General features: G+C 32.1%; 1 protein-coding gene and 1 non-coding gene across 5 annotated transcripts in view; both read left to right on the forward strand.

Annotated features, from left to right (window-relative positions):
- The first annotated feature begins 642 nt into the window (after positions 1-642).
- On the forward strand, positions 643-715 carry Trnam-cau. The gene has a single exon. It is a non-coding gene; the product is annotated as a tRNA-Met (tRNA).
- Positions 716-6,324: 5,609 nt separating this feature from the next.
- The window catches only part of LOC111032815 (neural-cadherin), a 166,482-nt gene continuing 147,278 nt past the window's right edge, over positions 6,325-25,528 (forward strand). For all 4 annotated transcript variants that reach the window (XM_022313275.1, XM_022313273.1, XM_022313274.1 and 1 more), the window contains exon 1: positions 6,325-6,965. The gene's annotated coding sequence lies outside the window, so the exon portion shown is untranslated. The remainder of the gene's footprint in view (positions 6,966-25,528) is intronic.

Here is a 25,528-nt window from a genome sequence, read left to right on the forward strand (position 1 = left end):
GTGAATAGGTCAATTCACTCTGATATCAAAACTAGCAGCAAATAGTAAGTACTAATACAATAATACAACTTGTGAACGAAAATCTACCATGTTATACTTGTGTAAGACGGAGACAACACACGAAGTCTTCTTAATAAGTTTGATAATTTAAAATCGTTCAAAACATATTTGAAATATTTCGATTTACTTATCAAAAATAAAATAATTATGTATTATTTCTTTATAGCCTTATAGGTATGGTATTAGTATGAAAAAGTAATTGTTTTTAGGTAATCAAAAGCTCTGATTTTAGGGCGGGGGGCTTTGATAGGTATTGTATTCCGTTATTAAATGTATGTATATTTTTTATGTATCTATTTGTTAATTGTATTAGGTATTTGTATTATTGTAATAAACCGAATAAATTACCTTAGTAATATATTTTAAAGGCATTTGAACAGAGCAGTTACCTATTATTAAAACTTGAAATTTCAATATGTATAGTTAAATATTAAATTGTGTTCAATCGAATTAATAAATCATCAAATTAGTATTCAACATTATAAATTGATTTTTAATTTTTATACAAAATCCGTTGTTTAGTTATGATAAACTTGTTTGAATGCTTATGTTAACAGACAAAATATCGTACACTCATCACAAGCCTCGGTAGCGCAGTAGGCAGCGCGTAAGTCTCATAATCTTAAGGTCGTGAGTTCGATCCTCACCTGGGGCAAAATTTTTTTAAATTTTTTTCTACAATTGTCGACAACAATTTTTTTACTAAGTCAGAATGTTTAAAATATAATATAAAGTTAGAGGTATTTATAATGGCTATTTAAATAATTATTAAAGTTAGATACACAATCTATTTATTAGATGTATTACCATTTGAGTCTGTATATAAAAAAATAATTATTATATTCATAATAAAAAATATTGAATCCTATCTGGACATGAACAAAGAAAATTTTAAAAGAGAAAATAGAGCATTTGATGCTAGATTGGATTATTCAAAAAAAACGTTTGGTCAAAAATTCATAGACTATCTAGGTCCAAAAAACTATAATCAAATGCCAGTCAATATAAAAAAGGAAATATTCTATTCAAAGGGGAATACTATAACCACAGGTATGAAAAAAAAAATTCAGAATTGGTTATTTTCAATACTTGTATAAATAATAAATAATAAAGAAAGATTATATAACTGTAAAATTTTATTTTTAGCTATAAGTATTCTATTTGTATGTTTTGTTTTCTCAATTATTTATATGTAAATGTTTATAGTATAATATTATTTAACTCTCTACCATCACCACAAGCATGTGCTTAAAGATGGTAGATAATTTCTTTTGTTTTAACATTATAATGTTGGTAACAATAANAAAAAAAAAAAAAAAAAAAAAATAATATAGTCACGATATTTTTATATAAACATTTTATCACAAGAATCGCAAAATATTCAGGAAGTAAAAAATTCGTAAGCTTTTTAAAATCATATCTAATATTTGAAAAAGCATTACTAAGTAATAACGATACGTTTATTGCCAAAAATCTTCACCCCTTTCAAAAAGTGTAAACTGTTGTTCCTATTTAGAATTTAGATTGGCCTAGTTTCGATATAAATTGTATTTATTTTTCAAGAAGATAACGGGTCCCATTGAACATGTCCGCGTGGAGTCCATGAGTTCACAACTTGAAATATAAATTCATTGAATAGTTAACATTATAAATCAAATAATTACAATCAGCAATACGCATTTCTCGCATAACTAAAATATCAGTAGGTATAAATACACACATATTTTTTTTCTTTGTTTGTATAGTATAATATTATAATTCAGTAGTGTATAAAAATTGCGTAACTATAAATTATAATACAAAGTATGGAAATAAAAACTAAAATTTTCAATAATTTCCAAAATCATTATAACCAATTTAATAACTAATGAAAAAAATATTGATTCAAATTATCTCGTGTTTATCCCTGCAAAAGGGAGACATTTATTTTTATATTATTATACCTATCTTTAGTTATTCGCCACTTTTTTTCATAATTTTTCTTATATCTTGGTTTTTTACATTTTGTTATTTGATATAATATGTTTTTTTTATAAGCGCTTGAACTTCAAACGAGTTAACGAAATTCGTCAAATCCCCGAATATTTGTCAATTATTTTGTAGTTACAAATTTACAAAATATTTAATTTTTATAGGTAAGGATTGAAAATTAAAACCTCTTCTTATAAATTAGTATGTTACCATTTTATAAGGTACCTACAAATTTACACTTACCCTTAGTCACCTTATTATCGTGGCTTTCCGTGAATAATAATCGATTTTATACGTCAACCGAAATAAGTATGATTGAAGTATCTACTAAATACTAAATAGTATATTAATTAATATTTCTTATAATACAATACTACGAAAATAATATAGAAAAATACATAATATTGGTACCGTTTCGTTGGACGTCGACGATAACCGTTTTCCGGGGAAAGAAAAATGTATAGTTTCGTCAAAAATAGACGAAACCACAAACCCAAATACACTGTTAAAAAGTAGACATTTCACTGAATAACCACAAATGAAAGCAGATAACAGAAGCATTGCTCTGATGCCGGGTGAATTATTAAGCCTTAAGATGCCTATATTAATATTGTAGACTACGTGTCGACCGCGACACTCAACGTTGTTGAAACTGAACAATGGTCTGGAATTTATATTACCCGTAATATTTACTGTTCAACAATTATTGTGATTTACATAAATAGATTAAAAAGGGACTTAAAAAATTAACCAACATTATTACGGATAATAATAAGTTTATTTGACCAGAATACAAAATTTGATTAAGTTTAAAATAGTAAATATGTATAATAAATCACACAATGAAATAAATAAAATAATAAGTAGCAATAGTATAGTATTTGGCCCAATTCACCAGTGAGGTATATCCTCGAATTTGTGTTATAGGAGTCTAATCAATTAGGGGCTTAATTATTTAAAAAAAAATCAAAAATGCAATTATTATGAAAAAAGTAAAAAGATAAATAAATACATGAAATATGAGATAAAGTAATAAAATAGTGCACGTGAAAAAATAATATTATAGTATTTTATGTAGTAGGAAGTAATTTAGTTATTTGATAAAGATCAAGTATTATTCTTCATTACAGATTTGATTAATCACCTCCCCTGTAAGCTTATGCCACTAGTGTTGGAAACAGAGAGAGTTATGAATAATACAATATTATTCTTATTATTTTTAACTTATATTTATAAAAAACAAAGTTCAAGATAAAATATATAAATGATCATAATTAACTCACGTCATTCTCTAATTACAAAAAGAAAAAATATTTATATTTTAGGATTATTTTTTATTTAAATAATAATAAATAATAAATACAGAATAAGGATAGTTTAATTTTTAAACATTTTAAGGTATACCGTATTGGTTAGGTGTTAACACTATTTCCTTGGAATCTAAGCTCAGTAAATTTAGCAATTATTTTATTTCATAAAATATTTTAAAAAAATTTATCCTTTTTGAATTTAAAATGTTTTTTTAACGACTGGATCAACTAAAATCAACAATAAAAATGAGATTTAGACAAATCGTAAAAAGTAAACTAGATGGCTTAAATAAATGTATTTACAATCAAAATGTTTCTAAAACGACTAGGTTTGAGAAATAATAAGATTTACCTTTCGTAAAGGCTTTACAGCTTACATTTTTGAATCCAAAATGAAAGTATTTTTCAAAACTTTCCTCAACCCACTGACTACTAAACAGCAAAGCAGTCAATTTGTTAGTCATTTTTTTAACTAGTCAAAGTTAAAGTTACTTTAATACAAAAATGAACAAAGTTAGAATATAAGTTAGTTAAAATAAAATTAGATAAAATTTAATTTGGTGAAAATAGTAACTAACGTTGAGTAGAAGTTAGAAGTCAGTTATTTTTTATAGTTTAAAATATGTTAAGCTAAAACCTATAGATAAATTAATTACTCGGTGTCTCGGTATCGAACTTAAATTATTGGCGACGATATAGAACAATTTTATTGAACAAAAAATTTGTTATACTATTATGAAAAACAAATATAATGTATAAATCCTATTGGCCGTCTGACCAAGATAATATTAGATGGTAAAATATTTATGACAAATAACTCAATAATGTTACATAGGTAGTCGCTCATTAAATATAATAATACCATTTAAACTACAAATATTTTCGCAATCAAGTGTATTTCATGTTGGTCTGAAATTATATATAAGTCAAAATAAGTCGACGGTCGACTGTCGATAATTCCAAGGTGGTGGGACTTCAAAAAATGTTGAATTACTGAGAGTTCAAAATATCAAGAGTAGGGCAAAAACAATTCGAATTACTGAGTTGTGGAAACAATTTCGTACCTAGGATGATAATTTGATGATTACCGGAAGTAATTAATTAAATTTATACACAACTGTGAGATAAATTGTTAACAATACGATTGTAAAAATTATATTTTGGTGAATATACTTCGAAGTGCTGAGTGTGTTGAACTTCGAATATTGTCGTGTGCATTGATGCCTGATGGCTAGTTTTCCCTAAAATGTTACTACGAATTACAACCGAGTGAACTTAAATGCATTGTTTTTATTCGAATAATTACCTACTGCGAGATTTTGAAGGGAACGAGCAATTACTTCGAATTACCGAAAGTTTCGAATTATCGAGTTTCGACTGTAATTTTAATGATTCAATCACCTTTAAGAAACATAATATTAAGCTTTTAGATTTAGCTGGAGCATAAATTTAATTTTGTTATGTAATGTAACTTATATATTTTCATCTTTTAGTATTTTTTACTTTATTCTGGTAACTGTATTAATCTCTATTAAACTTGACATTCATTTATTCTTGTAAAATACGATCATTTAAAAAGGAATAGTCCATTTTATACCTAGGAATATATTTGTCTCTTAATACAATGTTTATATTCTAAAGAATATTTTATTGTGTTACTTATATTGTTCTCTTATTTATATTTTTAAGGACTGCTCTCTCAGCACAAGCTTTGCTTACAGGGGATACTGCAGTATTGGGATTCTAAAATTGCATGCAATTTATTTTATTGAAGTAAAAACTTATATAAAATATTTAATTTTTATGAAAAAAATCAAATTTTATTTTAAAACTTTAGTGAGTAGGACAGTAAACACCTCTACTTGGTTAAATGTTGAGTGGACAATGATACTGAAAGTATTGCTTACATCGTACACTATGTAAATTACATAATAACATTTTCTATCTTACACAATATATTTTGTACCAACTACCAATAAGCATCTCTACGTCGTGGTCGGGAATTAAATATTGATAATCACTAATCGGTAATCAGGTATGAAGTCAGTCTGTGACCATCTGGTGATGATTTTTTATGAAACAAATCAAAAAACACAAAATTTAAATTTAAATTAAAAAAAAAATGTTTTTCAATGTATTTTATATGTACTTTATCATAACCCTAGGTCCAGTATTGCACACTTAACGTGATTTTGATGTGAAAAACTGTTGGTGTTGCGATAAACGTATTATTGTAATTACTATTTATCATTCACTAATACGCATTATGTGTTCAAAACAATGTGCAAAGAAAAAGTTGTTCAACATATAATGTTTCAATCGAGAATGATCCAAATCGTGGACATAATATCTGACAACCGATCGATTCGGACTCGAAGAAATAAAAACACGCTAATGCACGGAAATGCTAGTCCTGGACTCATTTCAATAATAATAACAACAACAATAATAATATTATTACCGTTGTGCGCGCAGGCCGGTCGGTCCGAGACGCCGCTGCCGCCGCCGTGCAGGTTACGCGGGCGCACCGACTCCGCGGCGGTGCGGTGTTTCGGTGTAACCGTGTCGGCCAACCGCCGCACCGTGGTCGCGCGCGTCTTCCGCACCGGTGCGGGTGGACGCGCCGGGTCATCTCCGCGGTCTGGTTCACGGTTTAGACCACGCGCGCACGGGGCGGCAGTGGCGGCGGTAACGACACACACACACACACACACACACACACACATAACAACAACAACAACAACCGCGGCGGCGGCGGTGATCTCTAGCGCGCTCGTTCCGCGCCGCCGCGCCATCACCACCCCCGCGCACTCGCCAGCCCGACGATCCGTCAGATGCTCTGCCGCGCATGCGCGTGCGCGCGCGATACGTTCGTGCGCGATCGGCCGCCGCCGTTTTGGCGGTGAAGAGGAGTCGGCGCGCGCGGCTATCGACGTTTCGGGGCAACGCGCGCGTACTATAGTACGCGACCGTACGGACTACGAATCCACCGCCGCCGCCTGCCAGTCTTGCGTGTGCCGTGTGTCCGTGTGCGCGTACGCCGTCCGCTCGAAGGTACGCACAGTCTCCGCGTCCGCGCGGCTCCATCGCGCCATCCAAAGAGATTCCCGACTACGCACACACACACACACACACACATACATATACACCGTCGTGCAGACGCCAAGCGATATTGTCGCGTACCAAGCGGTAAGACACCGGCGGAAAGAAACGCGCGCGCGCGCGCGCTCTCGCCCCCGGTCGATCTCGCCCGTTTTACGCCCTCGGCGCGGGGCGGCGCTTTCCGGAGCGCACCACCGCACGCCACCCGCCGCGGCCACCGGCACCACCGGCACCGACACCGAAGCCGCCGCCGTCGACGACACACTAGCATCAGACCATGTGGATCGCCCGCTGCCCGGAGCTGCACCACCGTCGCCGTCGCCGCTGACCGTATACTATTAAACCGTCTTCCGCGCGAAAGAGACGCGCCATGTGCAGCAGCCGATAAGCGCATCGTACTGCACAGTCAGAAGAGCGCCGTTGCACATTCCGCATAATATTATCTTCGATACATACTCTATAGTGGCCACAGACCAAGATGTAGGCGAACAAATCGAGAGGATCAAGACGCTGCTTCAGCAGGTGAGAGACACTCGCTATATAGCTCCGAGGATATTGTTATTGTTATTGTTGTATGATATAATAATATGTACATAGGTGTTGGGTGGTACATTTTTCTCTAATATAATATTACTGTCGCGGATATAGTAAAATCTGTATAGGTACCTATTATAGGTATCATCTGGTCAAATACAGATGAGGTAATTGTCTACGTCCGTTTGGTATATATGGTAATTATATATATACCTAGGTATATACTGCAGTAAATAATAATAGTATTTGAAAACTATTTTTTTGTCATGATATCACCACAATAATGCACAGTAACTATATATCACGGTTCTCTACTCGAATTTTTTAATACTTCTGTCGATTCGTTTTGCCATTAGTGTGTGCGAGTGAATGAGAGATAATAATGATGATAATAATATCATGCCTAGTTGTGCTTATTTCTTGTTGCCCCCGAGGAACGATCCGCGAATGAAATATCTTCTTCGGCCGCAGATGGTCAAGACAGAGCGCCATCGCCTACGCCATTCCTATTCCCGCGGAGTTGTTTCTATGATATTAATATTATCATATTATTGTTATATAGTTGCTCGAAGCGCGTTCTAATGTCATGCAACTATGGTAACATTCACTCGTTGGTTTTTGACGAGTCTCCAGAGCGTTTCTTTCGTTTTGGGTTTCGGCGCCGCTTGCAGTTATCGCGGGCTAACGAATACTATAGCGATATTATATAGGTAGCGTAGATCCACGAAAAATTTCCAAAAAAAATTAAGAAAATTACAAAATTACAGGGCTAGGTTAGGTTAGGTTAAGAATATACCTATAGTCATTTTTTATTTTTGTCATAAAAAGTACTCTATACTGCACTCGTGCACGACATTTTTGTAGTCGGAAAAGTATGAAGTACACTCAATGGCCCACATTTTTTTGGGGGGAGGCTGCAGCCCTCGTTTTCTGTTCTTATTAACCTGCAGTGTGTGGACATTTCCCACCCACACACACCCTTATTCAACTAAGTTGCATGTATAATATTGCAAATTCGATTTGTTTGTTATAGATATAAATTTGCATCGATATTATTATTTTATCCGCAATTTATGATTCACCATGAGCGTTTCTTTCGTTTGAGTTTCGGAGCCGCCTGCAGTTATCCGCTCAGTTCAATGAATATTATATAATGTAGATCACACAAACGCAGATTAATCATTTTGTTTTTATTCTTTTGTCGTAAAACGTACTCTACACTTGAAAATCATTAAATTGAAAAAGTATAAATAGTAGGACTCGTTTAGTAGATTCAGAGCCCAGAGGCAAATATTTTTGGGGAGGGAAGTTATGTAGCCCTCATATTTTCATCCCATTATTCTGTGCGTGGACATTTCCCACCCCATGTACATTTCCACTAACATAGTTGGTATATATCATTGCAAATGTCTTGCTCTTAATAGATGTATACAATTAACATCGATATTTATGTTATTAAGTTTATTGATATTCATCCGGTACATGATTACCCTTTAATAGTGACGTATTTTCGAATTATGATTGTTTTAATTTTTGTATATAAGTCTTAAATACCATAATATATTTTCAATTATATGCAGATTGTTCCGATTACGAAATCAACGCGATCGTTTATACTTTATACAGGGAAAAAGGTTGACTATTGCTTGAGAAAATAAGTTGGACTTCGGTATATAGGACACTCGTTTTAAGTGCGGTGCACCGCCGGATCTAAGCATTTGCCAGATGGCAAACGTGGAATTGGTCCCTGAGTCAATAAAAGAGTACGATTTGGTTCCCGAAAAAAATACTTTCCAGTATACAACTGTTCGAATTTGTTCCCGAATAAAATTACTTATCAGTTTATCAGTATACAACTCACTGTTACAAGATACTACGTATATGTACAATGGATAATCTTATAATATTAATAATTTTTACTTGTTCACATAATTTAGAGATATCCAGCAATATGAAAACAGTATTATTGCCCAAAATTATTCTACCAGAGTTTTATAATTCATGGTGTAAAAGATAACAATTATTTTCCCTTAGTGTTTTTCCTCCTGCCCAATAAGAACAGTACTACTTATATACAAGCATTTCGATTTATAGATCATATTTTTTTGGCCATTTTTAACCATACCTAAGTATTCGAGATAGTGTTTGAACTATTCGATCTTATTTGAATTTTATAGACAGTCATAAGTCTGAAGAAATGGGAAGGAAATTGTTGCTGGTTGAATATATCATAATAATTTGAAAAGTTAATTTAACAAGGTTGTATTATCATGAAAGCTTGAACCATTATTCAATTATCGTGGAACTAATTCGTATTTTACCTGTAGACAACCCTGGAACCAATTCGACAATTGGGAACCAATTCGTAGTCGTCCTGCCAAGGATCTCCCCAACAGTCTTCTCGCAGCTGCACACTCGTCATTCTATGCTGAATCGAATGTAACATATTTTTCGTAACTTCCATCATCAGATAGAATATTTTCTTTTTTGGGGGGGGGGGGCTAAGGCCCCGGAGCCCCACGACCTTACGCCTAGAGCCCCCGTGTATTTAGTAGGTATAGGTTCTTAATATATGTTGATACCTAATATACCCTATATTTTGGTATAGATACCATATATTAGACGAGTTTTGCCGTTTCGTTATTCAGCCCGACGTTATAATATTATTACGACGATTAAACGCAATGATAATATAATAATACAAAATAACAAAATATTATTGTTTATACGTATAGGATAGGTATAATTATAGTATAATATCACTGTTTTACTATGTGTAATATTATATCATTATACTATGTTACATACATACGTTCCCGGTCAGGGTAACCAATATATTATTATGCGTCGTGTTATTATTTTTATTATTATACACAGTTAACTCTCTCGATACAACCCAGATTTTGAGGGACGCAGAAAAAAAGTCTTTTTCGTCGCTGTATTCGTTATAATAATAATAATAATAATAATAATAATAATATACGACGTCAGAGCGCGTAAACCAACAAAGTTCGTAATCTGCACCTCGAGATTTAAGGGAAAATGTAAATCAACACGCACTATATATACACAGATTGTTATTAGGTTTTCTTAGTTTAATAATATACGCGAATATGTAAAACCACGAAATATTGCATATTGTATACACGCGGATCAGCTGCAAAGTTTGTTTGATAAAAAATCTGTAATTTTCGTGTCCTCCCGGCGGAAGTGTAATAAATAATAATAATATTTGACTCACGTCACTAAGCTTCCCTCCTTGCATGTAATTTTCGTTTTTTTAAATTCGGCTATAGGATCGGGTAAACAAGATTGTTTTAAAAAACAATCCCGTCTCGCAGTCTGCGTCGAACACAATATTTTTCGACTCGGAGGTGTGCACTAATACCTAAGTACCTCCATAACAAGTCACAAAAAAGTCATAAAAAACGAATAACAAGTCTTGACGTTTCGCACCTTCCAGTCGTCTCGGACAGGGCTGTCATGGCTTACTCAAGTTGCTGTCGACGTGTATCCTGTCGCCTACATCTTAACTGCGATAATGTACTCGATAATCTTCTGAAAAACTCCGAAACGATAAGCCCGTCCAGAACTGTAAACATTCGTTACTTCGCCACTGCGCTTAGGCCAAAGAATTTCTTCACACTCAAAATCCATTTTAATATAGTTTTCTATTATAGTATTATACATTATGTTGCTAGCTGACTAGGATGTTCACCCTAATAATGTTCACCCCCTCACCATTATTTTTTTTTTCACTTGATTTCGTAATTTATTTAAATCCTGACTTTTGAAGTTCTTAAACATGCCTACTTAAGACCATATTATTATTTTTCGAGTTCTCGGGTTTATCCGGCGTGCTGCTTTAGGAGTGTCTTGTATATAGCTGTGGTACAAACTTTTGTTTTTCAAAGGAGATAGTATTTACTGTTGTCCACAACGCAGTTTCTCGGTCATTAAAATGTTTCAACTATAAATCGCGATAACAATTCTTAAAAATGCTTTTACAAAAATATAAAATAGATAAAATATATTGGATTCAGAGTGGACAATTAATTATTTTTCTTCAAATGACCGCTCTCAGAATCACTTAGGTACCAGCTAGCTAACAGTCTTAAACCAGCCAAACATATTGTAGTTATTCTTACGATATTTTTTCTTTATTTAAAAAACGAATACTTTTGAATATCTCAAAGCTGTCTAAATGATCATATTATTATATAATATGGTATTATGGACAAAGTAGAAAAATGGAGTTTTCCAACACGATATTATATATTATTGTACCCAATATTATACATATTGAATTATAGTATTATAATATCGGAGTAGATGATAATTTCGTCTTCAAGTTTCGCAAGTACGAAATCACATATATCTTACCTGGTTTTGAGTTTAAATCTATTTATTCTGTTTTTCAGTTTACTTAATGTGTACTGTGCAGTTAATTTTATTTGATTCAATTGTATAATATACTTCATCAAAGCCAATGATAAATTCACCCTAATTGTGTACCTATGCCTATTGCCTAATTGGATGAAGTTTGAGTGATATTTTTTCGGTTTTACCTACATTTTTGTTGTTGTTTTTTTTTCAAATCGTAAACGCCTTCCGTTAGGTTAGGTTCGGCACCACTCAGAATCTGTTTTTAAGTTGCGAGCTGCGGTATGTTTTTATTGTTATCATTATTTTTTTTATAAATCTGTTCACAGCAGACGTTATATTATGATAACGCATTCCGAACTACAAGCACCCATCTACCCATATCGTAGCGGTATTGTGTCGGTATAGTCCCACAATAATTAACACGTCGTTAATCAGTCATCACAAACTCAATATGTTTATAATATAATATCCCGGGACTATAGTATAATATTATTTCCCTCAAGCAAATAAGTAAATTAGACATCTACCTATATGTACCAGGCAATCAATCATTCATCAACATATTAATTATTACAGCTACCTCCAGTAGGTTATCTAGGTAGTGGCTAATAGGTAGGTACCTACTGCAGCATATTTGAATTTCAATCAGCAATCCCCTCCTAAGTGTTTATCCCGAAATTAAAAATTCTGACCATAACGGCAGCGATGGACATTAATATCACTATGTATTCTAATATTATAATATTATCGTCTCAAGATACGAATAAATCGTTAAAATTTACTGCCATTATTATTAAAGATTTTACGTAAAATTATGATATCGTTCAATAATATAACATTCGGTCGTCTATTATTCTATAGATAAAGTTTTTGTTCCTAGGTGCCTATTATATAGTGTTACGTTACCACTTACTGCTTCCAAAGGAATATTATAATACACTCGACGACGAGTGATTATATTGTAAGGTGGTTTTGCGTTGTACTGCGTACCGCGATCTTACGAAAAATAAATCATCCGGCGCGCACTTGCACCCTATACCGGAAATCAAATTAAATAATACGCCGCGATGCAGACTTCGAACGAATCATTGAAACAAGCAGCTTCGCGTCAGATTATAGGGGGAGGTTGATAGAAGAGACGTATACTCCCAGAGAATATTATATTATATATTTTCTTTTTATCTCGCACGTAATATCATTACGCTTGGCTCTGCAGACGGTGTGGTGTCTATTATATAGTCTAAAAGTCACTGTGGGAGATTTGATTTGCAACTTTCGACGTGCAAAGAGACGACGACGAGTTATATGTTCCGTCTCGAGACGATATTATTATTTCTCTGTGACGCGTATACGCTGTGCGATTTCTGCGACTTGAGTGCTGCCAATCAAACCGCCGGCCTATAAGCGCCTTATTATTATTATTAAATAATGCGAACGAATAACGTTATTTTGTTCCAAATTTATGGTCGACGGTGACACTTCGAATTCGTCGTAAATTTAATGTCTTGGTTAACCTAACCGAAAACTACAGGAATAAACATGCGCGGGCTGCGCCAACAAAGTTCTGGTCCCTGTCTCGGTTCTTTCAGATGACATCGTGTCCCGACGGTGAAAAGCCAAGTGCATCACACAATAGTTGTGTTTTATTCAAATTAAATTCGATAAATCTGACATCTGTTATATCTCAGTATTACTCGTATTGTTTTTTGCAAGTCGTAAGATTTCCACTACGGCCGCGGCTGGTGTGAGCAAAGCGAGTCGAGTGCTGCCCATCAAACCGTTGGACTGAAAAGATTATAGTATAATATGAACAAATAATAACGTTTTTGTTCCAGGTTTTTCGGTCGATGACGACACTTTGAATTCGTAGTAAATTTACCGTTTTAGTAAAAACAAAAAAAAAATTCAGACAGGACTTCCCGAATAGGAAGAAGACTGCTCTAACGAGTTAGTGTCCCTCGGTTTCATTCGGGTTACACAAGTTGTGTTAGGTAGATTTTTTGGGGTTCCTGTGTTCTGACAATAAAAAGCCAAGTTCACACGAGTATTGTGTTTTTTTAAGATCAATTCGATACATTTTTCCATTACACGAAAATAAGATGATACATGTTGTTTCGTCATATTATTTATAATTACCTAAATTATATTTAAATCCAATATTAATCATCGACAATTTAAACAAAAACTGTTTTTTCCTCTAAATCGGCTTATATTTAATGGACATATTATATACTATACAATACCGACGCGGTGTGGTTATTTATAACCTATACCTACCTATTGTACAATAGTAAACGTCATTCAGTGCGTTTTGACGCCTATTGCCCTTCGATTTCGTTCTCGCTGTAAACCTACCTGTTTCCGTCGAATAGTTGGTCTATAAGGCCTATATATTATATTACATAGATGTAGTCGCTTTGTTTGATTTATTTACTTGCCTACTTATACTTTCCGTGACTGCTGCTGCAGTGTTCTCGTTACGTGTTATTATGGATTACTGTTTTTTGTATAGACTATAATTATAGCCGCGCTGCTGCAGTGTGCATGCAGACAATCTATATACGCGGCTCGTTAAAGTCACAACTCACAGTCGTTTCAGCGTGCTATATATTTTATTATTTTTTGTGTTTTGGGGAGAACACAATATTTTCTCGTCAGCTAATAGCCAGCCCTGTCTTATAATACACCATCAAGTATAATATTTCAGAACATGTCGGCGGCATGTCGCGGCGTATATTTTGTGGGCGTCGCACACGCGCCGTTACACGTCGTCGTCGTATATCATAATAATATAGTTGTATCGTAACATCTATTTATTTTTTTTTAAAGTTCAAATCGTTGTTTTCCAACTCTCGAAATAATAATAACACAACAACCACGTTTTTGAAAGGTTTCGAGTGTTTCGCCATTTTGGTTTTCTGTGGAGGGTGCGCAGCGGGCAAAGTTCAAGCAAACAAATACATTTTCTTCTACGATATAAACATATTATATATATATATATATAATGATTCGGAATAAAAGAAAATAGTGTGGCCAAAACTCACGTGTTTGAAAACATACAAGACCGTAACCTGCCTCTCCCTATCTCTCACTCGTTGAATATAAAAAAAAAAAATGCACCCCTAGGTTATTTTGTCGTCAATGTGTAAGACAGCCACTTTGCAAAATTATACGAACGCAATGTTTATCCTGGGGTTGTTTCGTTTCATTATCATCATTGTTATTATTGTTATTATTATTTTGCTTGTGTGGAAATTAGTTAGATCGTAAAGATGGTGAATAAAATGTAATGTAACACACGGAGTTGTTGTATAGGCCGTTCAGAGTCTGTTGTAATGACGTAATGTCTATTGTCTATGTGAGAATGAGACAAAAGCTGCAACGCGTGTGCATATTATTATGTTTTCGTGTACCTATAACGTTCAAGTTTTTCGACAAAATTTAACTTTTTATGGTCTGTAAGTAATAATTTCAAGTTTGCAAATAATTTATATTTCGAACCATGTGCACACAACAATTAGCTAGGTAGGTACATAGAAACACTTTTTTTTATTGAAATTACTTTTTACTTTTCATTATGCAAATAATTCACGTTTTTAAAATGTTATTTTAAAAGGGTCACTTATCTTTTGTGTTTTTATTAGAATAATAGCATTTTAAAGTTCATATGAAACACTCCCAAAACTCTTCCGTATACCTACCTAATAAGTGGCTGACCTCTTAAAAATACAACAGAACAATTTCGTTAGTTTCTTGCAAGACGCGCACAGCTTGAAATTTAAATTAATAAATAAAATATGCATATTATTTTGTAATTTTGAAATTATGTGAAATCTTATATGTTTTTAATAACAAAATACATATTATTGTTATTATTATTAAAGTAGGTTTTAATATTACGGTTTATGCCTAATAATAATCAATGGTATTATACTTGTTTGTAAATTCTTTCGTGCTTAGTTTGAATTATTGTTTGACACAATATATTGTCATACACGATGCGTATCGTAGGTACTTAGGTACTTACCTATATATATATTTTTTTTTATTATTATTATTATTATTATTATTATTTAGTATATTATTTGTGTTTATTTTTATTTTGTTTTTTTTAAATCCTTAAAAAAATAAATTGTTTTTGTGTACCCACCAGTACCCACCTACCTTACTATTTGAATGGATTACATTTTGATTGCTAGATTTTACATGTGTTAGCCTGCAATCATTATGAATCATTGAACCGGACCGCGGTTCAGTGTTATATAAATCCACTTTATAATATAATGGTATATTGTTTTGTAATTGTATTTTTTGGTTTGCTTTGTGCGTTGATGATTCAGTTGCTTATATTACATTACCTTTACATAGAAGTTGAAATCATATTGTTTACGCCGTTATGGTAAGTTTGAATTATTATTTGTAAATAAAAAAATGCATGCAATAAAAAATATTAGTGGGCATCTCAAACAAAAATAATAAAACGCTAGTTTTTCACCACTTTACTAACATAACATATTAATATTGCAATAATACAATATAAAGATTATAGGTGTATTTGTTGCATGGAATAATAACACAATTTGGTTTTTCAAAAACTTCACTAAGAAAAGAATATCTTTGATTTTTAATATTATTGTACCAAAAATACATGAATGGTTTACAATACAATGACTCGAGGTATACCTTAACCGTTCATATTATAAAAACTAATTTGACCGATAATTTATTGTAATAATATGAAATTAAAAAACATGGGCCGATACTTTTTTAGTGCTTCGACGTTGATGAAGTTTTGAAAACCATTGAAATACTGATAGGTACTATATTATGTTGAATATGCATCACATTCAATAATTATATTTTTCGGGGGTGACTTCTAATTTAATATATTGTTCATTGAAATATTCAATATTTGTATTGAATACTTTACAGTATACGCCTAACATTGTATTTTATTATAATACATTGTGTAACAGAAAGATCTGTTAAATTAAGTAACTTTTGTTCTGATCATTGTTATTGAATTTTTTTTTGCGTTACTCAAGCAAGTAGGCATACAATTTATTTTTTTTAGTTTTTGTTTCTGAAAACGAAACATTTTAAATATGATATATATTTTTTTGAAAATTTCAAAATACCGAATTTGTATATCTGGTTTTTACAAAAATCATGATTGTAAGAACATTTATTTAAATCGTGTAGTTTATTTTTTGTAATTTGTTGTAATCTCATTTTTTTTGTTCATTTAAGTTGATTCAGTTGTCAAAAAATATTTTTAATTCAAAAAGTTTAAGCTTTTTAAAATAAATACAGGTCCCTATAACTTGTTAAAATCTTCATAATTTTTTTAAAAGTTATTATTTTTCAATTATTAATGACTTATTTCAAAACATTATGATGTTTTAAAAATCATAAAAAAATAAACCACTTATTGACTTCGTGTGTCTCAAAAATAATTTAATGATATTTATTAGAACAATAAGATTATTTAATTTTTCAATAATCTGTGTTACACTCTGTATATTTATTGTTCACAGTTATTTCAATTCTTGAATTTTATTTTGTAATGTCTCAGTGCATATCGCATCCATTATTCAATTTTGAGTAGTACACTAGTACCTTAATATGTAGTAACAATACATAGCGTCGTGCAGGACTTCCACACACGAGGTTGTTATTTAACCGATAAAAAAAATAATTTAAGAAATGCGCATATGCGAGGACATGTGGTTTCAAGACATTACTTGCGTGTGTGTGTTGATTTAGCGATACAAACTATAAAAAGTACTCCAAACACTCCCCAGACGTTTGTTCTCTTCTAGTCGATTTTAACCGCCACCGTGTTCGGTGTTTTAGAATTTAATTATTTTAATGTAATGAATTTCGTTGAAGTTTCATTCATCCTGCCACAACTCCTTATAATATAATATTGTTGTGCACTCGACGTTCGTGCATCAATACTTGTACACTGAAGTTTATCGATTTTTCGTGAACGCGAAGAAAACACAATGTAATTTCGTCACTCATCTACATAGCCGGAGTGGTAACCGAATTCTGGAAAAATAATTTATCCAGGCCATCCAATTGATAATTTGTTTTTCAAATATTCTTTTGAAATATTAAAAATATAACAATACAAAATTTAAGTTACTTAACTTTCAATTCAGATCTTACAAGAAAATAAATGTTTGACAATTAAACAAAAACATGATCTAATTTTTTTCAGGTAGATTGTAAGATAGTGTAAAATTATAACAGTAATAATACTTTATATGACAACTTAGATTTTTCGTCAGCTGAATTTATAATCATGTCAAATCCAACAACATTACCTAGATATTATGTTCGATTCTGTAGATTCTAATGTTCAATTACCTAATAGTCCTTTTTAAATTTAATTTAAAGTTTAGAGTTTTGACTCAAAGATTTGAAAGATTTTCCAATAATTTATAAAAAAAAATGTATGCATTATAGCCACCTGGAATTTTTCCATTTCCAGATCAACCACAGTGCTCCTGGTCGTCCCAATACCAATAATATATTAATAATAATATTTCCCCATTTCAAAATCGCAATTATTTGAATCATGTCAATTTATGGAATCGTTTCAGACGTTACATGTGCAGAGCTAATCTGGTACATGACACGTGTTGTACTACCTATCGTATATATAATATAATAATAATTGAATTCCGCACAAGCGTTGGATTTTAATTAAAATTCGTGTTAAATCAAAGTATATTTTAGAAATTACGGTAACATATTCGCTTCTAAAATATGTATGGATTGTCAACCGATATATTATACTGAAATATTCGCAACACCTTAAACGACAATCGTCTATTCTGCTCGGGTTGTAATTATTATATGTAGGTATTATATTAATATATTGTGCGCACTGTACAATAATTATTTATCAAAATAGGACCAGTCATTATAAAGGACCAGTCAAAATAGTATATTCCATCGTCGTTTTCTATAAAATTATAATTTTGAATCGGCTTAAATACCGCTATGTACCGCTACCTAGGTACATATTATATTATAGCTGGGCATGTAATTTTTCAACGTTTCTTCAAGACTTTAATACTATATAATACATAATAATAATTGCCCGCGTCGTAGTTATAATTATTCTTGTGGATGTTATATTATATTATAGTCGTTTGCCAAAATAAAATTAATTGCGTTTGAAGAACAAATATTGTACTCACCGTAGTATTATATATAGCAGAACAATGGGTCTTGCAGTGCGGACATAGTCGGTCAACTATAACTCTTAGGAAATACAGACTTGAAAGTGTACCCACCGTGATGTCTGGTAGTTAGATATATACATATTTTATGATATTATTATTAATATTCACAACATTATATTTTGGCATATATTTGATTTTTGTTTTTCTTATTAAATAGCATAATACACGTTTTTGCATTAACATTTTAGATTTTTAACTTATAGCGTCGGCCAGTCTTGAAAAATATATCCTTATAAAGAGTATTCAAGTACGCAAGACAGTTTCTTATTTTGAAAATTATTTTGAATACTTATATTTGAATAGTCAGTAAAAAATTATTTAAGTCAAACACAAATATTTAAAAAATATTATTTATAGGTACTTTCAAATGTTTTACGAACACATTTTTTTCCCCTGTAAATCAGCAAAACTGATTTTCATAATATGTTAATTTTTTAGAACATTTTACACCGTTTCATTTGGTGTAACTATAAAATATTGATCTGGTTTTTTTTGGTCAAAGTACATTAAAGTGCCTACCTATTGGTAGGTATTTGATTTTTGGTCTTGGATAAATCAAACATGTATCATTACACATTTTTATTTCAGGCGATTAGAAAAAAAATAATCAATATATAAACACTCAAAAGTATAAATAAGTATTTTAAATGTAGTACATTCCGTTTTAAATATTACGAGTAAAAAATTATTTTATAACAAGTATTTGAAATACTGAGTCTGAGCACTTTTTTTCAAAAGTACCTACCTATCTATAATACGTACCTATTTGTGTACTTAAGATGTATTTTAATACTTTTGCTCAAATTCCTAACCAGACACACACGTCATATTAGTACCCATATCAACATTTTTATGATCACGGAATGATGATCATTCGTAAGTGAATAATTTACGTTATTTGGCTTATTATCAATAGGTATAATCTTATACTTTTGTCAAAATATATTCCCGATTCTTTGAACCATTAAAATTATATATATAATATATATTTAACTATACCCCGCGGATACCATCATGATTATCTTACTCATTAGGTTCTTATATTTAATTAAAATTAATTTATAATTTTATTATTGGTTCCCCTCTATATTTATATATATATGCCTACCGACAAATAATACAGAAAATAAATCAATTAATGTCAAGAATTTAAATCGATTATACAGTGAAAGAAATGAATTTACAAAATTGATATTTAATTAAAATGTTTATTGATTATAATTTATATTATGTCTGCTTATTATTGTTGTCATCATTGGTTTGGGCATTGTATTGGTACAGTTTTTAATTCGATTAAATCGGCACTGGCGCAGTGTTATTGTTATATAGCTGGTACCATATAATTCAAAAACCGAAAACTAGGTTTTGTAACATATATATTTTTTAATCATAAAAATCTATTAATGTTGCTGTAAAAGCCGGAATAAAAATACCCTTTGACGAAGACGTTTGAAATATTTAAGTAGCCACAGTCGATGAGTAGCTTAATGAACTGAATCACGCAAGACGTGCGTTTCTTTAATTTTATTTTATATGTTCATTGCGTGAATACATTATAATAATATTAGTTTTAGAAGTTTTAAAACAATGACCACTTTTTTACCGAGTCATATTCTGTAAAACGGGCACAGAATTAACTGTACCTATATAATATTATTATTCAGTGTACATACCATTTAACACGAATTTACGTAAATCGTTATCAAAATACGTCGTTGTCGGTGCTCGGTTATTTTTTTTATTTTTTCTTTATACAAATTATCGGCGCAAAGTGTAATCTTGCAAGTCATTTAAAATTGTTTTTTAAAACAAATTCTTTCGTTTTATTCATCATCGCGGTTCAATAAAACGTTGACGACGACGTTTGCTCGACAAAACGCAGTTACATTGTACTTTTATAATGCCTTTTTATACTTGTCTTTTAGCGCACAACAATATTTTAAAATATATCACAATATTATTACAATATTATTCAGAAAAGAATAATTACGAACATAATGCTGACAAAGACGACGTGTATTAATTATGGTGGAAATGAATACAAAAAAAAAGTATTTATTTAAACAAATTCAATTTGCATTTTTAGAACACACTTTAAATGCACGATTTTTCACATTTTCGGTACCTACTTAAGAGCATAATATTTCGTTAATGTTTAACGCTTAAGTGAACGCATATAATGCATATCTTATGACTGCAAAAGTTGTTATTACCTATGGTGCACCGATAACAATACTAACTTAAACTATCGAAATTTTAATCCAACTTTTTCGTGTTAATCTGATAGTGCAGTATAATCACTTGCGGCATTATGACTCGGTGAGTTATGACTTTGTGACCTACATATTATACGCAGTATAATATTGTGTTCATATTGTTATTAATTACATTTAAAATATGATCCTGCGCCCCTGCAAACCTGCTGCTGCAGAAGCTATTCGTTTTTCGATATCTTCGTTGACATAATATTATTTTTCATGCGATCAATAACGGTTTATCATTATTATATTATTAATATTCCACCATAGCTGATGCCGTGATATAGGTAATATATTATTAATTTTGACAGTTATAATTAATTGGACGTGGCCGGTATAGCTGCAGATAATACGGGCGCCGCATAAATTGCAAACTATTTTCTCGATTACCACCTTTAAACTTGATCGGTTTAGCAACCGCAGCATGCTGCACACACTGCTGCGACTTTAAAGTTTTGACTTGATCATATTGGAAGAAATATTATTTGAAATATTTCAAAATTACACATATAACTCTCTTCTTGAGATACATTTCAACGAAACTACAAAAAAAAAAAAGGTTTTTTGTTTTGAACGTATTTGGTAATATAGAACAGTGGTTTTCAACCTCTTTCACTAGTGACCTACTGTTTTTGTAAAAAAATGTTCACTACCCTTGACAACTATTTGTCAGCTATGGCCTATGGAACAAAAAAAAAAGGCTTAAGCCGATAGTTTTGAGTAATTTTCCGTGCACAAGTCAACAGCCAACATTTCCGGATAAGTTTCAATAAACATATGTTTAAATTTGGTATCACAAGTAAGCTCAGTTAATCGATTTTCCATGTTAGTAGACATTTTAACTGTCATTATATCTATCTATACTGTAAATGGTTATTAAATGGTTATTCAATCCATTCGTAAATTATTCGAGTTCAGAACTTATAATTTTATAATCTCAATTTTTTTCTCTATTTTTATAGCTTACGTGATCCAAATTTTAGTCGTGACCCACCGGTTGAATACCACTGATATAGACGATTAGAAATGATTATTGATCGCAACACAGAAAATGTTGAAATGAATTTCAATTATCAACCAAGATTCACGAATAACTGTGTTAATGCTAACTAACTTTTTTTTTTACCGCGCTGCGACTTACGCGTCTCATAGCAGCTCGCATGTATACAGTCTGCGGCGGTGGTTCCTACATATAATATATTATTATTATATTATTGTGTATATTGTTCAAACAACACAATACGCGGGCAACATTCGTTATTCGTCATTGAAATTGAAATAAACGCGTAATCCATCGTGTACCTACCCACCCGCCTACCCACCTGTACCCGGTGCCTGCCGATCTCGTGATTTTCGTGGTAGGTGAATGTCGCTGTGCTCACTGCTCGGTGCTTGCGTGTGGGTGGTCACTGCACCATAGCAATGACTTAGAGTAAACGGCGACGGATCTAACAACGAGCGGTCATAAGCCACAGGTATTCGCCTAATCCAATACGACGCACGTCGTAATATGTAGGCAACTACGATAATAATATTGTCAGTGTATACGCGTTCGTATGTTATTATAACACACTCACACCGAGACTTCGTGATGAATTTCCTCCCGAAAAACCGAATACAGACGCGAAGGTCACGTTGCAATACACATATTGTACACACATACGCGTCGTATACGAATTTACGCACAATATTGTACAGTGTGCAGGACTAATATAATACGTATACAGGGTGATTCTTTGTGTGTCACGGACCTGCAATCGTGTTGTCTTACAAAACGTGCCGACTAATGTTTTTGGAGATATTTTTCTTACGCGGTTTCAAGTACATTGTCACTGCAGCAGTTGAGTATTTCGATACGTACGGATCAAATTTAGGATTAGTATAGTTTGTGAGTTAAGTTTAGATGAGCGGAGTGGAGTGGTCCGCTCGTCTAAACTTTAAATAGGCACTATTGAACTTCGTAATAAACTAGGATATTCCTAAATTTGTTTTTCACGCATCGAAATACTCAGAAAACTATGGAATTAGTCACAATAAGGGGTGAGTGAAAAATGGACTGTTTAAAAATGTTAAAAACACGGCTTTTTAATTTTGGTGCTGAAAACAAAACAATTCCAGCTACCTATATAGTACTATACGTGTTCAGAGCCTTCAAATAGCTCGAAAATAACAGCTATTTCAAATTTTAATCTTTCTTCAATCCTAAAAATGATTTAAAACATTTCCTTATTTATTAATTTTTTTTTATACATTTCACTTCACTCTCCAATTTTTATTTGTTTTTTTTTCGTGACAAAACAACAATTAAAATAATTCGAAAAACTTTACTAAACAATTTACGTTTGTATATTAAATTCTGATTTTGTTGACATACAAGTTAATGCGTGTCATGTCATGTAGCATTCACGTCGTTGGTCATAAATTACACGGGGAAAGATTATAATCCGCATCAGAGTATATTATTTGAGTGTGAAGCTCGTAACTATAACTTAAAACTTAAACTAGACATAAAACCACACAACTTATCCAAATCAGAATTCTCCAGAGTAAATTTGAAGAGCCAAAAAATTTTTCACTATCTACAGGAGTGATAGACTTTGTTTTCTCACCATAAAATCTGAAATCGCACTTACCCCGGTTATTAGTTGGATCATTTGCCACACTTTACCTTATCTAAATCAAAATTTGAACGAGTAATCTCCGAGCTATTGAAATTTTTATACCTAAGATAATATATATAGTGTATATATATAATATAATATATAGTTGACTATCAACATAACATTTTTCAAAGTCTAAATACATACATTTTTTTTACAAAATAGGAATAAACAAGCAAAGATATATAATAAACACCAACTAAAAAAAAAAAAAAATAATTACCAAAAAAATAATTTCGGCATTTTAATAAATTAAAAATGGTTTTACAAAAATATTAATAGATGCGCTGTTAATGAATCTAGTACTCGTACTACAATATTATACTCGGAAAAATTTTACAAATTATTAAATATTAATATTATAATTACTATAATTATTTTCATATCATCAAAGCTACAGTACAGTCTTTAAACCCATTACCATGGACTATTATCCTTAATAGGTGCATTATGTTTAATAACTCGGAAACTAATAGTTCAAATTTCAATTTAGATATCTTTCGCTGGTGCACGAAAATTTACTGTGAAAGAAAGGGGTTCTCGTCTTGGAAACAAAAATTTGCATCTCCACAGAAGGACAATCCGCAATGACTGTAGGGTAGTAGGTTTGCATTTGGGTGAGTTCGAAAAAATTGCATTTTGGCGGGGCCATTTAGTATAATAATTATGCTATCGGGTGAGTGATTTTAAAACATTATCACGTGATTGAACCACCTTCTTTTTTATACATCCTGTGATGCATTCGAGCAGTATCATATCAATCCTATTTCATTTCGATTGATTTGGGACTTGGGTAAACGAAAAGATGAGTTTTTCGTGTGGTTAGATTCACTAATGACTAATACCATAATTTTCAATCGCAATATTTATAATTTATTTCGTTTTATATGATAAAAATGTTTTTAATATTTTAACATCCATATTTGGAACATTACACGTCATAACTTACTCTAACACTAGCACATGCCGAGTTCATGTTTTTAATGTTCCCGCAACACTTATATTCGTGCCATAATTATTTTATTTAGGTTAACATAATATAATATTTGATTTTAATCTTCAAAATTATTAAATATTTTATATTGTACCCTCAAACACGACTGCAGTGCAAGGAACTCGCCCAAACACGTTTTTTTTTTTACAACATTATGGGCCATTGAGTTTAAAAATGATTTAATTAATTACATATCATATTGTCTACTTAATTTGATTATTCTAAATGGTTTTTAAATATAGTTGGCTTGATGGTAGTGATGAAATCGACGATGTCGGGTATTGACTGATGATGCGATTTCACTGAAGTATTTGAACTTTTCAGGCTTTGGGCAGGTCTGCACTTGTTCTGATGTTTTGATAATATATTCGGCATTCAGTGAGGACGTGGTTGGTGGTGACTTGGACTTCCTCATAAGGAACTGTGCAGGAGATCTGAGTGGGTCCGATTGTGAGTCTTGTTAAGATACCTCCAAATTTTCTGGCGATTTCGATGGGGAATGTCCAATGATTTTCGCAGTGTTGTGTCTGATACGATTCGGTTTAGTGGAGTAGTTAGTAGTTAGTATGTTAGTTGCCGTTTATTTACTGTCATCAACATTTGTACGGAGTGATTTTGTCGGAACGACGAAAGCGGGGAGGTGAAAAAAGTCGTTTTTATCGGGCGGGAAAAAAGGCGAATCGGCGTGACGTTCTAAACGATCAAAACGATTATTAATAAGTGAATGGGGGCCGGAGGTGTGGGAATGGTCGGTGAATCGCTGTGTATAATAACATTATCGTTTATTATTATACACAAACATGTAGCATCACCTACGGTATCCGAATCGATCATCGTCCGTCCAGTGTGCCCACCCATATATACCTATATAATGGTTGCCCGTATTGTGTCGTGCGTAGGTACCTACCTATGCTACGTAATCGTACTATGACGGCCAGTCATAACATTATAACAAACCGCTTCATGTACACAATATATAACGATATTGTCGGAA

This window comes from Myzus persicae, unplaced genomic scaffold (genome assembly GCF_001856785.1).
Source record: "Myzus persicae strain clone G006 unplaced genomic scaffold, MPER_G0061.0, whole genome shotgun sequence".
Taxonomy (NCBI): Eukaryota; Metazoa; Arthropoda; class Insecta; order Hemiptera; family Aphididae; genus Myzus; species Myzus persicae.